Source organism: Mesocricetus auratus, unplaced genomic scaffold (assembly GCF_017639785.1).
Source record: "Mesocricetus auratus isolate SY011 unplaced genomic scaffold, BCM_Maur_2.0 Super-Scaffold_100003, whole genome shotgun sequence".
Taxonomy (NCBI): Eukaryota; Metazoa; Chordata; class Mammalia; order Rodentia; family Cricetidae; genus Mesocricetus; species Mesocricetus auratus.
This window is the reverse complement of record NW_024429188.1, coordinates 97,382,492-97,388,415: the sequence shown is the minus strand read 5'-3', so window position 1 is coordinate 97,388,415 and position 5,924 is coordinate 97,382,492. Positions and strand designations below refer to the sequence as shown.

At 39.5% G+C, this 5,924-nt stretch overlaps 1 non-coding gene across 1 annotated transcript; it reads right to left on the bottom strand.

Annotated features, from left to right (window-relative positions):
• Positions 1 to 1,212: 1,212 nt before the first annotated feature.
• Positions 1,213 to 1,372, bottom strand: LOC121140121. Its single transcript, XR_005876953.1, has one exon. It is a non-coding gene; the product is annotated as a U1 spliceosomal RNA (small nuclear RNA).
• Positions 1,373 to 5,924: the final 4,552 nt, after the last annotated feature.

Below are 5,924 nucleotides of genomic sequence, written 5' to 3'. Positions count from 1 at the left end.
ACAAAAAAACCCAGGATAGCTAAAACAATCCTGTACAATAAATGATAATGGGGGGGGAGCATCACCATCCCTGACTTCAAGCTTAACTACAGAGCAATAGCAATGAAAACAGCATGATATTGGCATAAAAACAGACAGGTGGACCAACAGAATCTAATTGAAGACCCTGATATTAATCCACATACCTATGAACACCTGATTTTTTAAAAAGAAGTCAAAATTGTACAACGGGAGAAAAGAAAGCATCTTCAACAAACAGTGCTGGCATAAATGGATGTCGACATGTAGAAGACTGCAGATAGATCCATGTCCATCTACCTACAGAAGAGTTTTAAGCACAGTACAAAGAATACCACCCACCCATCCCCTCTTCTTTCTGGACATTTCTATGTGTATTTTCTAAAATACAAGAATGCTCTGTTATAAAGCTGTAACACAACCATCAACATTAGATTATAACTTTGGTATCGCTACTATCCCACTCAGGTTTTGTCAGTTTTTCAGTAGTGTCCTTAAGCCAGAGAATCCAATTCAGAACCAAGTGCTCCATTTTGTTTCAATGTCTACTCAGTGTCTTTCAATTTTCAACACTTGAAGATAATAGTCTAATTATTTTGTGAAATGCTCCTTCACTTGGGTCTTTCTGACATTTCCTCCTGATTATATTTTAGCTGTGAAATTTGAGCATTACCTCCAAAGAAATAACGCTTTCTTCTTTCATGACATCTTACCAGGGGGCATGTTGTTATTTACTGTTTTATTACTTTTTAAGACTTACTTTTATTATTCTTAAAATTATGTGTAGTTGCATTTGTTTGTGTTGGAATAAGTCCCTTAGAGGCCAGAGGTGTTAGATCCCATGGAGCTGGAGTCAGGCCATTGTGAGTCACCTGATGTGGATGCTTGGAACTGAACTCAGGTCCTCTGCAAGAAAAGCAAGTGCAAGTGCTCTTAACTGCCGAGCCATTTCTCCAGTCCACTGTGTTTTATTATTGCTAATTTTCTCTTTGTTCATCTGATTAAGGTGACATTTTCTGGATTTTCTCTACTGTAAAGTTACTTTCTTGTCTTTGTCAACATTAAGTATTTGGCACAGACTCTGTCTGTGTTTGTCTATCAATCATTTCTTCAGGTAATGAGTAACTACCACACACACACACACACACACACACACACGTGCATATACTCATAAAACCTACTGTTTTTATTTTTGGGGAAAGCATGGGCATATTTTCCCACTACCACAAATTATACAGTCAAGTTTTCCACATTTGAAGAATCACAGGAGACAGCATGCCCAGAGTAAAACAGATGAGTTTCATCCCCAGAAAATAACCCTCATAATTATGGTATTTCCCCTGTAGGTAAGTGTCTCATCATTCATTCATGACAACGTGGACTCATACGTTCTACTTCTTTTTAATATTTTTCAGTCTTTTATTGTGATGTTCGAATTTACTAGAGGGAACCCTTTTAAGCTGACTCCTGTGTCTTTTTAACATGTTCTCATAGTTCTTTGCACAATTATTTTTAGGGACAAAAAGAAGTTCCAAGCCCATTTAGTGTTTTCAGCCAGGTGTGGTGGCTCACTCCTGTAATCTCAGCAACTCAGGAGGCCGGGGCAGGATCTGTGCTTGAGTTTGGAGCCAGCCTCCTGGGTTTCAGGAATTAGTGTTTTCAATAAAGATTCTTAGTTCCTTGGGGGGGGGGGTATGTTATTTATAGATAAAGATTTAGGTGCCAAGTATTTTCATTGCTATTAGGCCTTCTCAATGGATTAACAGTAAGAAACCTGGTTCCTTAATACAATCCTTCTGAATGCATGATGGTTTGAACATGAATGTCCCCCAAAAGCTCAGGCATAGTCCCCAGTTGATGGCGCTGTTTGAGGAGCTGTGGACTTGCTGGGGGAAGTACGTCACTTAGGGTGGGCTTTGAGGTTTTAAAGCTTCACGCCATTCCCTGTGCACAAGTGCTCTCCCTGCCTCCTCTGCTTTATACTTGCAATTCAAGATGTGAGCTCTCTGCATCTGCTCCAGCCACCATATCTGCTCCTGGCTTCCATGACTCCCTGCTATGACAGACACTTATTCCTCTTGAACCACAACCCAAATAACTTTTTTCTTCTATAGGTTCATGGTGTTTTAGCACAGGAATAGGGAAGTAACTAATACAGCATGTAATCAATCATACATTGCTGAAAGTACTCCTAATGTCATAAATATGTTAATTATAATTATTTAGAATCTATGAGGGAGAATTTTAATAGCTGATCTTCTTTTTTATTTTCCAAGTTTTTTTTTCGACACAGGGTTTCTCTGTAGCTTTCGAGCCTGTCCTGGAACTCACTCTGTAGACCAGGTTGGTCTCAAACTCACAGAGATCTGCCTGCCTCTGCCTCCCAAGTGCTGGAATTAAAGGCATACACCGCTACCTCCTGGCTTGAATCTTCTTTAAGTCTGTGCGTATTGTCCATTTTCTCTTGATTTTGGCTAATGGTTGTTTTGTATGGCCCGTTATTAGTAACTGAGTGGAGAACACAATAGAAAATGTACAAGAGCTGCTGATTGACACTCTTTTCTTCTAGATGGTATTTAGTTTTTCTTCCTTTGGCAAGAACACAGGGCAAGGATAAATGGCCATCTTAATCAGATTAGAGATTGAGACTGGGCTTTAGTTTTTATAAGGCTGATCTAGCTCCCATTCACTCTCATCCCAATGATAATGTACAAATGGGTAGGAGTGGATGGGCTGAGATTTTTGTGGCATTTACTGATTACTCTTCCTTCTTGGGTCCTCTACTCTATTTTCTTCATGCAAGTTCCATTACATCTTTGAGAGTCTCAGACACTGTTATTTTTTCACCACCTCTTCACAGGCTTTTAACATTTCATCCACAGATTTCAAACTGGCAAATTGCTTAGAAGCAAAGATATAACCAGATCTCTATCTGGCTCATCTATTTCTTGCTTTACATTTCCCTCCTGTCCAGAATTTCAGCTTGTCAATTCTTCGCTATCTTGGAGGCACTCCAGTGTGATCAAGTAAAAAAGAAAGTTCTTTCCAGCATTTTTTTTCTTGAAACAAGGTCTTACTGTACATTCCAGAACTCCCACTTCAATTGCCTGGGTTCTGAGATTACAAGTGAACACCCCATGTCTGGTCATTCAGCTTCTATATTTATTTTCTGTGGGATGGTTGTGGGATCAGAAATAAGGCTGCCTTTGCCAGAAGAAATGGATTTATACTCATAAATGATTAGTGTGGCTTTTTTGCCACATCTATGGAGAGAATGAAAATAGATTCTTAGCAATCACACCACGGGTATTCCAGAAACTATTGGCACCACTCTGTAGGGGTGCACAGTTATGGTGAAGGGCCCCAGAGGAAGGATGCCTTTGGAGGATCTTGAATCACAGCAATATAGGGCTCAGTCTCACTGAAAAGAGAAGGAAGAGGCTCTGGCTTGACAAATGATAGGGAAAGAGAAACTGGATATCTATGGCCATGCACAGAATATTATTAGTGGTGTTGCACTAGGCTTCCATTACAGGGTGGGGTCCAAGCAAATTTACTTCCATATCAATATTATTATTGAAGATAATGAGTCTCTTGTTGAAATTTGAAATTGTGCATGTGAAAAAGTATGTGCAAGGTTCAGATGAGGACAGATGTTGTCTTTTCTGTTTATCATGCTCAGAAAAATACATTAATTCTTGAAAGAAAAGGTATTGAACATGTTTCAAATCTAGCTGCTTTCCTTCATCGAGCCATAACAATTAAAAAAACAAGGATATCAGAACATTTTTGATGGCATCTCTGTTTCTGTACAAGGAACAGTATGGCAGGCTAGTGAATAAGACCTAACTTATTCAGCTACAGAACAAGATTCTGGATTATCAAGCCAACTTGTGTGATTTAATGATGCCATGAAGAAATTATATTGATTTGAGATTTGTGTAGAATTTGAAGATGGTATGGATGGAAATAAGGAAGGAAAAGGTTTGTTAAAATGATGGTTTGAACAAGGGTGAAAATAGAGATTGGAGAAATGGGTACCGGTTTGGAGACAAGGATGAGGAAGTTGGAGAAAACAGCACACTAATGATTTCAAGTTGTAAAATAGGAAGTTAGGAGAGATGACATATGGTGAACCAAATAAAAAACACAAGATACTTTTTTATGGTTAGAGTTATTTTATTTTTATTTATTTATTTATTTTGAGATGGGGTTTCTCTGTGTAGTTTTGTAGACCAGGCTGGCCTTCAACTCACAGAGATCTACTTGCCTCTGCCTCCCAAGTTCTGGGACTAAAGGTGTGCACCACTACTGCCTGGCTAAAACGTAAGTTTATACACATGATTTAAAATAAAAAGATAACCATTAGAAGAAATTAAAATAATAAATATATTGGCAAGGGAAAAGGGCAGATTAGAGGTAGGAGTGCTGCAAGAGAGCTTAACCATCAGATCCCACAGTATTATTTAATAGATGGTGTTTAAAAAGAAATGCAGATTGCCAGACTGTGTTTTATGCCTTTAATTGCAACACTCGGGAGACAGAGGAAGGTGGATTTCTGAGTTCAAGGCCAGCCTGGCCTATAGAGTGAGTTCCAGGACAGACAGGGCAACACAGAGAGATCCTGTCTCGAACAAACAAATGACAGAAACAATAGAAGAAATACAGATTATACTGGCTGGGTTTTGTGTATCAATTTGACATAAGCTAGAATCATCAGAGAGGAAGGAATCTCAGTTGAGGAAATGCCTCCATGAAATCTAGCTGTGAGGCATTCTCTTGATTAATGACCAATTGGGGAGGGCCCAGCCCATAGTGGGTGGTATCATCCCTGGGCTGGTAGTCCTGAATTCTATATGAAAGTAGGTTGCGCAAGCCATGAGGAGTAACACAGTGAACAGTACTCCTTCACGGCCTCTGCATCAGCTCCTGCCTCCGAGATCCTGACCTGTTTGTGTTCCTTTCCTGACTTTCTTCAATAATGAATAGTAAACTGAAAGTGTAAGCCAGATAAACTCTTTCCTTTCCAACTTGCTTTTTGGTCATGGTGTTTGGTCACAGCTATGGAAACCCTAAGACAGCTGAAAAATTTGTTCAGAGGTATGTTTTGCACAGCATAGTTACTGACTGCATATTGTGAATATGGAGGGTTTTAGATTGAGTGATTGAATTGCTACAGGATGATAACTGAGGAAAGACTGTAGTAGCCGGGTGAATAGGGAAGATGGTAAGGTGGTCAATTGTACATGCCAACTTGATTGGAACTCAAAGTGCTCAGGGTTTTGGCTTAATTTTATTCTGGGTGTGACTGTGAAAGGTTTTGGATAGAATTAATATTTGAAGTTGATTAGAATAAAATGGATTGAGTGAAACTAGTGGCCATTCTCAGTGAGGGTAAGCCACGTCCAATCTGCTAGAGGTCTAAGAAAACAAAAGTTGGAGGAAAAGAGAATTCATTTTCCTCTGTTTGTTCTCAAGTTGTGACACTGGTCTATTGAACTTGGAATGGGATTAGCATTTTCTTGTATTTATTCAGTTTTGTTTCATGTATATGGGTGTTTAACCTGTGTATATGTTTGTGTAACACGTGTATGCATGGTTCCTTTGGGGACTAGATGAGAGGGTTGGACCCTGAAACTGGAATCACGGATGATTGTAAGACACCATATGGATGCTGGGAATGGAACTGGGGTTGTCTGAAACAGTGACAAGTGCTCTTAACCGCTGAGTCATCTCTCCAGACCCCAGAATGGAATATATACCATTGGTTCTCCTGGTCTTGAGACATGGGAGTTGGATTGGAACTATGCTTTGGTCCTCTTGGGTCCCCAGTTTGCAGATGCTGTATAACAGGACTTATCAGAGTCCATAATTGTATGAGGCAATTGCCTTAAGTTTTATGTACA